The sequence below is a fragment of the Pleuronectes platessa genome, chromosome 22, assembly GCF_947347685.1.
Source record: "Pleuronectes platessa chromosome 22, fPlePla1.1, whole genome shotgun sequence".
Lineage (NCBI taxonomy): Eukaryota > Metazoa > Chordata > Actinopteri > Pleuronectiformes > Pleuronectidae > Pleuronectes > Pleuronectes platessa.
In genome coordinates this window covers 2,998,758-3,008,183 of record NC_070647.1, presented here as the reverse complement: position 1 = coordinate 3,008,183, position 9,426 = coordinate 2,998,758, and the positions used below count along the sequence as shown (strand labels likewise).

Sequence of the window (9,426 nt, the reverse complement as noted above, 5' to 3'; positions counted from 1 at the left end):
TATGAAAGTTCATCTTCAGGGAAAGCTTGGAGACATTGCTGAAAGGGTTCGTCCGGGATCTCTCGCATCCTAAGTGAGAATCATACGCCTAGACCAACGAGCCACATAAAAGAACCCTTTCGGAAAGCATAGACTTCGGCAAGTGCTGTTGCATGTTGACCAAGTTGGAATGAAACATCCTGGCCTTTCATTTCTGTAACATCAATAAAATCAGTGCACTACTGACTTCCGCTAACAATGTGAGCAACAATTAACCTCCAATGGCTGTATATTGATATCTCCATTTTATATCTCTAAAGAGTCTGACATATTTCAATTGCGATTTTCCAGTAACCCTCTTTTCAGAGATAACCATTGGGGTCTACATTGATCTATAGAACATATCCAAATTCTAGGTCAATTCAATATAATTTAGTAATGATAGTCCATCTTAAGGGAAAGATTGCAGACAATGCTGAAAGGGCTCGTCCGGGATTTGAACCCGGGACCTCTCGCACCCAAAGCGAGAATCATACCCCTAGACCAACGAGCCACATAAAAGAAACCTTTCGGAAAGCATCGACTTCGGCAAGCGCTGTTGCATGTTGACCAAATTGGAATGAAACATCCTGGCAATTCATTTCTCTAAAATCACTAAAATAAGTATACTATACCTATTGTCTCCTGCTGACAATTTTAGAAACTCTTAACCTCTAAAGGCAGTATGAAAGTTCATCTTCAGGGAAAGATTGGAGACATTGTTGAAAGGGTTCGTCCGGGATCTCTCGCACCCTAAGCGAGAATCATACCCCTAGACCAACGAGCCATGTAAAAGAGACCTTTCCGAAAGCATCCATTTCGGCCAGCGCTGTTGGATGTTGACTAAGTTGGAATAATACATCCTGGCCTTTCATTTCTGTAACATCAATAAAATCAGTACACTACTGACTTCCGTTAACAACGTGAGCAACAATTAACCTCGAATGGCAGTATATTGATATCTCCAAAGAGTCTGACATATTTCCATCGCGATTTTTCAGTAACGCTCTTTTCAGAGATAACCATTGGGGTCTACATTGATCTATAGAACATATCCAAATTCTGGGTCAATTCAATATAACTTAGTATGATTGTCCATCTTCAGGGAATGATTGGAGACAATGCGGAAAGGGCTCGTCCGGGATTTGAACCCGGGACCTCTCGCACCCTAAGCGAGAATCATACCCCTAGACCAACGAGCCACATAAAAGAAGTCTGTTCGAAAACCTGTGAGTTCGGCAAGCGCTGTTGCATGTTGACTAAGTTGGAATAATACATCCTGGCCTTTCATTACTGTAACATCAATAAAATCAGTACACTACTGACTTCCGCTAACAACGTGAGCAACAATTAACCTCGAATGGCAGTATATTGATATCTCCAAAGAGTCTGACATATTTCCATCGCGATTTTTCAGTAACGCTCTTTTCAGAGATAACCATTGGGGTCTACATTGATCTATAGAACATATCCAAATTCTAGGTCAATTCAATATAACTTAGTATGATTGTCCATCTTCAGGGAATGATTGGAGACAACGCTGAAAGGGCTCGTCCGGGATTTGAACCCGGGACCTCTCGCACCCTAAGCGAGAATCATACCCCTAGACCAACGAGCCATGTAAAAGAGACCTTTCCGAAAGCATCCATTTCGGCCAGCGCTGTTGGATGTTGACTAAGTTTGAATAATACATCCTGGCCTTTCATTTCTGTAACATCAATAAAATGAGTACACTACTGACTTCCGCTAACAATGTGAGCAACAATTAACCTCCAATGGCTGTAAATTGATATCTCCATTGTATGTCTCTAAAGAGTCTGACACATTTCATTTGCGATTTTTCAGTAACGCTCTTTTCAGAGATAACCATTGGGGTCTACATTGATCTATAGAACATATCCAAATTCTAGGTCAATTCAATATAATTTAGTAATGATAGTCAATCTTAAGGGAAAGATTGGAGACATTGCTGAAAGGGTTCGTCCGGGATCTCTCGCACCCTAAGCGAGAATCATACCCCTAGACCAACGAGCCACATAAAAGAAGTCTGTTCGAAAACCTGTGAGTTCGGCAAGCGCTGTTGCATGTTGACTAAGTTGGAATAATACATCCTGGCCTTTCATTACTGTAACATCAATAAAATCAGTACACTACTGACTTCCGCTAACAACGTGAGCAACAATTAACCTCGAATGGCAGTATATTGATATCTCCAAAGAGTCTGACATATTTCCATCGCGATTTTTCAGTAACGCTCTTTTCAGAGATAACCATTGGGGTCTACATTGATCTATAGAACATATCCAAATTCTAGGTCAATTCAATATAACTTAGTATGATTGTCCATCTTCAGGGAATGATTGGAGACAACGCTGAAAGGGCTCGTCCGGGATTTGAACCCGGGACCTCTCGCACCCTAAGCGAGAATCATACCCCTAGACCAACGAGCCACATAAAAGAAGTCTGTTCGAAAACCTGTGAGTTCGGCAAGCGCTGTTGCATGTTGACTAAGTTGGAATAATACATCCTGGCCTTTCATTACTGTAACATCAATAAAATCAGTACACTACTGACTTCCGCTAACAACGTGAGCAACAATTAACCTCGAATGGCAGTATATTGATATCTCCAAAGAGTCTGACATATTTCCATCGCGATTTTTCAGTAACGCTCTTTTCAGAGATAACCATTGGGGTCTACATTGATCTATAGAACATATCCAAATTCTAGGTCAATTCAATATAACTTAGTATGATTGTCCATCTTCAGGGAATGATTGGAGACAACGCTGAAAGGGCTCGTCCGGGATTTGAACCCGGGACCTCTCGCACCCTAAGCGAGAATCATACCCCTAGACCAACGAGCCATGTAAAAGAGACCTTTCCGAAAGCATCCATTTCGGCCAGCGCTGTTGGATGTTGACTAAGTTGGAATAATACATCCTGGCCTTTCATTTCTGTAACATCAATAAAATGAGTACACTACTGACTTCCGCTAACAATGTGAGCAACAATTAACCTCCAATGGCTGTATATTGATATCTCCATTTTATATCTCTAAAGAGTCTGACATATTTCAATTGCGATTTTTCAGTAACCCTCTTTTCAGAGATAACCATTGGGGTCTACATTGATCAATAGAACATATCCAAATTCTAGGTCAATTCAATATAATTTAGTAATGATCGTCCATCTTAAGGGAAAGATTACAGACAATGCTGAAAGGGATCGTCCGGGATTTGAACCCAGGACCTCTCGCAGCCGAAGCGAGAATCATACCCCTAGACCAACGAGCCACATAAAAGAAACCTTTCGGAAAGCATCGACTTCGGCAAGCGCTGTTGCATGTTGACCAAATTGGAATGAAACATCCTGGCAATTCATTTCTCTAAAATCACTAAGATAAGTATCCTATACCTATTGTCTCCTGCTGACAATTTTAGAAACTCTTAACCTCTCAAGGCAGTATGAAAGTTCATCTTCAGGGAAAGCTTGGAGACATTGCTGAAAGGGTTCGTCCGGGATCTCTCGCACCCTAAGTGAGAATCATACGCCTAGACCAACGAGCCACATAAAAGAACCCTTTCGGAAAGCATAGACTTCGGCAAGTGCTGTTGCATGTTGACCAAGTTGGAATGAAACATCCTGGCCTTTCATTTCTGTAACATCAATAAAATCAGTGCACTACTGACTTCCGCTAACAATGTGAGCAACAATTAACCTCCAATGGCTGTAAATTGATATCTCCATTGTATGTCTCTAAAGAGTCTGACACATTTCATTTGCGATTTTTCAGTAACGCTCTTTTCAGAGATAACCATTGGGGTCTACATTGATCTATAGAACATATCCAAATTCTAGGTCAATTCAATATAATTTAGTAATGATAGTCCATCTTAAGGGAAAGATTGCAGACAATGCTGAAAGGGCTCGTCCGGGATTTTAACCCGGGACCTCTCGCACCCAAAGCGAGAATCATACCCCTAGACCAACGAGCCACATAAAAGAAGTCTGTTCGAAACCTGTGAGTTCGGCAAGCGCTGTTGCATGTTGACTAAGTTGGAATAATACATCCTGGCTACTTCCGTTAACAACGTGAGCAACAATTAACCTCGAATGGCAGTATATTGATATCTCCAAAGAGTCTGACATATTTCCATCGCGATTTTTCAGTAACGCTCTTTTCAGAGATAACCATTGGGGTCTACATTGATCTATAGAACATATCCAAATTCTAGGTCAATTCAATATAACTTAGTATGATTGTCCATCTTCAGGGAATGATTGGAGACAATGCTGAAAGGGCTTGTCCGGGATTTGAACCCGGGACCTCTCGCACCCTAAGCGAGAATCATACCCCTAGACCAACGAGCCATGTAAAAGAGACCTTTCCGAAAGCATCCATTTCGGCCAGCGCTGTTGGATGTTGACTAAGTTGGAATAATACATCCTGGCCTTTCATTTCTGTAACATCAATAAAATCAGTACACTACTGACTTCCGTTAACAACGTGAGCAACAATTAACCTCGAATGGCAGTATATTGATATCTCCAAAGAGTCTGACATATTTCCATCGCGATTTTTCAGTAACGCTCTTTTCAGAGATAACCATTGGGCTCTACATTGATCTATAGAACATATCCAAATTCTGGGTCAATTCATTATAACTTAGTATGATTGTCCATCTTCAGGGAATGATTGGAGACAATGCGGAAAGGGTTCGTCCGGGATTTGAACCCGGGACCTCTCGCACCCTAAGCGAGAATCATACCCCTAGACCAACGAGCCACATAAAAGAAGTCTGTTCGTAACCTGTGAGTTCGGCAAGCGCTGTTGCATGTTGACTAAGTTGGAACAATACATCCTGGCCTTTCATTTCTGTAACATCAATAAAATCAGTACACTACTGACTTCCGCTAACAACGTGAGCAACAATTAATCTCGAATGGCAGTATATTGATATCTCCAAAGAGTCTGACATATTTCCATCGCGATTTTTCAGTAACGCTCTTTTCAGAGATAACCATTGGGGTCTACATTGATCTATAGAACATATCCAAATTCTAGGTCAATTCAATATAACTTAGTATGATTGTCCATCTTCAGGGAATGATTGGAGACAATGCTGAAAGGGCTCGTCCGGGATTTGAACCCGGGACCTCTCGCACCCAAAGCGAGAATCATACCCCTAGACCAACGAGCCATGTAAAAGAGACCTTTCCGAAAGCATCCATTTCGGCCAGCGCTGTTGGATGTTGACTAAGTTGGAATAATACATCCTGGCCTTTCATTTCTGTAACATCAATAAAATGAGTACACTACTGACTTCCGCTAACAATGTGAGCAACAATTAACCTCCAATGGCTGTATATTGATATCTCCATTTTATATCTCTAAAGAGTCTGACATATTTCAATTGCGATTTTTCAGTAACCCTCTTTTCAGAGATAACCATTGGGGTCTACATTGATCAATAGAACATATCCAAATTCTAGGTCAATTCAATATAATTTAGTAATGATCGTCCATCTTAAGGGAAAGATTACAGACAATGCTGAAAGGGATCGTCCGGGATTTGAACCCAGGACCTCTCGCAGCCGAAGCGAGAATCATACCCCTAGACCAACGAGCCACATAAAAAAAAACCTTTCGGAAAGCATCGACTTCGGCAAGCGCTGTTGCATGTTGACCAAATTGGAATGAAACATCCTGGCAATTCATTTCTCTAAAATCACTAAGATAAGTATACTATACCTATTGTCTCCTGCTGACAATTTTAGAAACTCTTAACCTCTCAAGGCAGTATGAAAGTTCATCTTCAGGGAAAGCTTGGAGACATTGCTGAAAGGGTTCGTCCGGGATCTCTCGCACCCTAAGTGAGAATCATACGCCTAGACCAACGAGCCACATAAAAGAACCCTTTCGGAAAGCATAGACTTCGGCAAGTGCTGTTGCATGTTGACCAAGTTGGAATGAAACATCCTGGCCTTTCATTTCTGTAACATCAATAAAATCAGTGCACTACTGACTTCCGCTAACAATGTGAGCAACAATTAACCTCCAATGGCTGTAAATTGATATCTCCATTGTATGTCTCTAAAGAGTCTGACACATTTCATTTGCGATTTTTCAGTAACCCTCTTTTCAGAGATAACCATTGGGGTCTACATTGATCTATAGAACATATCCAAATTCTAGGTCAATTCAATATAATTTAGTAATTTTAGTTCATCTTAAGGGAAAGATTGCAGACAATGCTGAAAGGGCTCGTCCGGGATTTGAACCCGGGACCTCTCGCACCCAAAGCGAGAATCATACCCCTAGACCAACGAGCCACATAAAAGAAGTCTGTTCGAAACCTGTGAGTTCGGCAAGCGCTGTTGCATGTTGACTAAGTTGGAATAATACATCCTGGCTACTTCCGTTCACAACGTGAGCAACAATTAACCTCGAATGGCAGTATATTGATATCTCCAAAGAGTCTGACATATTTCCATCGCGATTTTTCAGTAACGCTCTTTTCAGAGATAACCATTGGGGTCTACATTGATCTATAGAACACATCCAAATTCTAGGTCAATTCAATATAACTTAATATGATTGTCCATCTTCAGGGAATGATTGGAGACAATGCTGAAGGATTGTCCGGGATTTGAACCCGGGACCTCTCGCACCCTAAGCGAGAATCATACCCCTAGACCAACGAGCCATGTAAAAGAGACCTTTCCGAAAGCATCCATTTCGGCCAGCGATGTTGGATGTTGACTAATTGTGAATAAAACATCCTGGCCTTTCATTTCTGTAACATCAATAAAATGAGTACACTACTGACTTCCGCTAACAATGTGAGCAACAATTAACCTCCAATGGCTGTATATTGATATCTCCGTTTTATATCTCTAAAGAGTCTGACATATTTCAATTGCGATTTTTCAGTAACCCTCTTTTCAGAGAATTAACCATTGGGGTCTACATTGATCTATAGAAAATATCCAAATTCTAGGTCAATTCAATGTAATTTAGTAATGATAGTCCATCTTAAGGGAAAGATTACAGACAATGCTGAAAGGGCTCGTCCGGGATTTGAACCCGGGACCTCTCGCACCCGAAGCGAGAATCATACCCCTAGACCAACGAGCCACATAAAAGAAACCTTTCGGAAAGCATCGACTTCGGCAAGCGCTGTTGCATGTTGACCAAGTTGGAATGAAACATCCTGGCCTTTCATTTCTGTAACATCAATAAAATCAGTGCACTACTGACTTCCGCTAACAATGTGAGCAACAATTAACCTCCAATGGCTGTATATTGATATCTCCATTTTATATCTCTAAAGAGTCTGACATATTTCAATTGCGATTTTTCAGTAACCCTCTTTTCAGAGATAACCATTGGGGTCTACATTGATCTATAGAACATATCCAAATTCTAGGTCAATTCAATATAATTTAGTAATGATAGTCCATCTTAAGGGAAAGATTACAGACAATGCTGAAAGGGCTCGTCCGGGATTTGAACCCGAGAATCATACCCCTAGACCAACGAGCCACATAAAAGAAACCTTTCGGAAAGCATCGACTTCGGCAAGCGCTGTTGCATGTTGACCAAATTGGAATGAAACATCCTGGCAATTCATTTCTCTAAAATCACTAAAATAAGTATACTATACCTATTGTCTCCTGCTGACAATTTTAGAAACTCTTAACCTCTCTAGGCAGTATGAAAGTTCATCTTCAGAGAAAGATTGGAGACATTGCTGAAAGGGCTCGTCCGGGATCTCTCGCACCCTAAGCGAGAATCATACACCTAGACCAACAAGCCATGTAAAAGAGACCTTTCCGAAAGCATCCATTTCGGCCAGCGCTGTTGGATGTTGACTACGTTGGAATAATACATCCTGGCCTTTCATTTCTGTAACATCAATAAAATCAGTACACTACTGACTTCCGCTAACAACGTGAACAACAATTAACCTCGAATGGCAGTATATTGATATCTCCAAAGAGTCTGACATATTTCCATCGCGATTTTTCAGTAACGCTCTTTTCAGAGATAACCATTGGGGTCTACATTGATCTATAGAACATATCCAAATTCGAGGTCAATTCAATATAATTTAGTAATGATAGTCCATCTTAAGGGAAAGATTACAGACAATGCTGGAAGGGCTCGTCCGGGATTTGAACCCGAGAATCATACCCCTAGACCAACGAGCCACATAAAAGAAACCTTTCGGAAAGCATCGACTTCGGCAAGCGCTGTTGCATGTTGACCAAATTGGAATGAAACATCCTGGCAATTCATTTCTCTAAAATCACTAAAATAAGTATACTATACCTATTGTCTCCTGCTGACAATTTTAGAAACTCTTAACCTCTCAAGGCAGTATGAAAGTTCATCTTCAGGGAAAGATTGGAGACATTGCTGAAAGGGTTCGTCCGGGATCTCTCGCATCCTAAGTGAGAATCATACGCCTAGACCAACGAGCCACATAAAAGAACCCTTTCGGAAAGCATAGACTTCGGCAAGTGCTGTTGCATGTTGACCAAGTTGGAATGAAACATCCTGGCCTTTCATTTCTGTAACATCAATAAAATCAGTGCACTACTGACTTCCGCTAACAATGTGAGCAACAATTAACCTCCAATGGCTGTATATTGATATCTCCATTTTATATCTCTAAAGAGTCTGACATATTTCAATTGCGATTTTCCAGTAACCCTCTTTTCAGAGATAACCATTGGGGTCTACATTGATCTATAGAACATATCCAAATTCTAGGTCAATTCAATATAATTTAGTAATGATAGTCCATCTTAAGGGAAAGATTGCAGACAATGCTGAAAGGGCTCGTCCGGGATTTGAACCCGGGACCTCTCGCACCCAAAGCGAGAATCATACCCCTAGACCAACGAGCCACATAAAAGAAACCTTTCGGAAAGCATCGACTTCGGCAAGCGCTGTTGCATGTTGACCAAATTGGAATGAAACATCCTGGCAATTCATTTCTCTAAAATCACTAAAATAAGTATACTATACCTATTGTCTCCTGCTGACAATTTTAGAAACTCTTAACCTCTAAAGGCAGTATGAAAGTTCATCTTCAGGGAAAGATTGGAGACATTGTTGAAAGGGTTCGTCCGGGATCTCTCGCACCCTAAGCGAGAATCATACCCCTAGACCAACGAGCCATGTAAAAGAGACCTTTCCGAAAGCATCCATTTCGGCCAGCGCTGTTGGATGTTGACTAAGTTGGAATAATACATCCTGGCCTTTCATTTCTGTAACATCAATAAAATCAGTACACTACTGACTTCCGTTAACAACGTGAGCAACAATTAACCTCGAATGGCAGTATATTGATATCTCCAAAGAGTCTGACATATTTCCATCGCGATTTTTCAGTAA

The 9,426-nt window shown here is 41.0% G+C and overlaps 12 non-coding genes across 12 annotated transcripts; all 12 read right to left on the bottom strand.

The window, feature by feature from the left end:
- Positions 1-460: 460 nt before the first annotated feature.
- trnap-ugg (transfer RNA proline (anticodon UGG)) lies at positions 461-532 on the bottom strand. The gene has a single exon. It is a non-coding gene; the product is annotated as a tRNA-Pro (tRNA).
- A 616-nt stretch (positions 533-1,148) lies between these two features.
- trnap-agg (transfer RNA proline (anticodon AGG)) lies at positions 1,149-1,220 on the bottom strand. Its single transcript has one exon. It is a non-coding gene; the product is annotated as a tRNA-Pro (tRNA).
- Positions 1,221-1,564: 344 nt separating this feature from the next.
- On the bottom strand, positions 1,565-1,636 carry trnap-agg (transfer RNA proline (anticodon AGG)). Its single transcript has one exon. It is a non-coding gene; the product is annotated as a tRNA-Pro (tRNA).
- Positions 1,637-2,396: 760 nt separating this feature from the next.
- trnap-agg (transfer RNA proline (anticodon AGG)) lies at positions 2,397-2,468 on the bottom strand. Its single transcript has one exon. It is a non-coding gene; the product is annotated as a tRNA-Pro (tRNA).
- Positions 2,469-2,812: 344 nt separating this feature from the next.
- Positions 2,813-2,884, bottom strand: trnap-agg (transfer RNA proline (anticodon AGG)). The gene has a single exon. It is a non-coding gene; the product is annotated as a tRNA-Pro (tRNA).
- A 1,059-nt stretch (positions 2,885-3,943) lies between these two features.
- Positions 3,944-4,015, bottom strand: trnap-ugg (transfer RNA proline (anticodon UGG)). The gene has a single exon. It is a non-coding gene; the product is annotated as a tRNA-Pro (tRNA).
- A 304-nt stretch (positions 4,016-4,319) lies between these two features.
- Positions 4,320-4,391, bottom strand: trnap-agg (transfer RNA proline (anticodon AGG)). The gene has a single exon. It is a non-coding gene; the product is annotated as a tRNA-Pro (tRNA).
- Positions 4,392-4,734: 343 nt separating this feature from the next.
- On the bottom strand, positions 4,735-4,806 carry trnap-agg (transfer RNA proline (anticodon AGG)). Its single transcript has one exon. It is a non-coding gene; the product is annotated as a tRNA-Pro (tRNA).
- Positions 4,807-5,149: 343 nt separating this feature from the next.
- On the bottom strand, positions 5,150-5,221 carry trnap-ugg (transfer RNA proline (anticodon UGG)). The gene has a single exon. It is a non-coding gene; the product is annotated as a tRNA-Pro (tRNA).
- Positions 5,222-6,281: 1,060 nt separating this feature from the next.
- trnap-ugg (transfer RNA proline (anticodon UGG)) lies at positions 6,282-6,353 on the bottom strand. The gene has a single exon. It is a non-coding gene; the product is annotated as a tRNA-Pro (tRNA).
- Positions 6,354-7,086: 733 nt separating this feature from the next.
- trnap-cgg (transfer RNA proline (anticodon CGG)) lies at positions 7,087-7,158 on the bottom strand. The gene has a single exon. It is a non-coding gene; the product is annotated as a tRNA-Pro (tRNA).
- A 1,706-nt stretch (positions 7,159-8,864) lies between these two features.
- Positions 8,865-8,936, bottom strand: trnap-ugg (transfer RNA proline (anticodon UGG)). The gene has a single exon. It is a non-coding gene; the product is annotated as a tRNA-Pro (tRNA).
- Between the last annotated feature and the right edge of the window lie 490 nt (positions 8,937-9,426).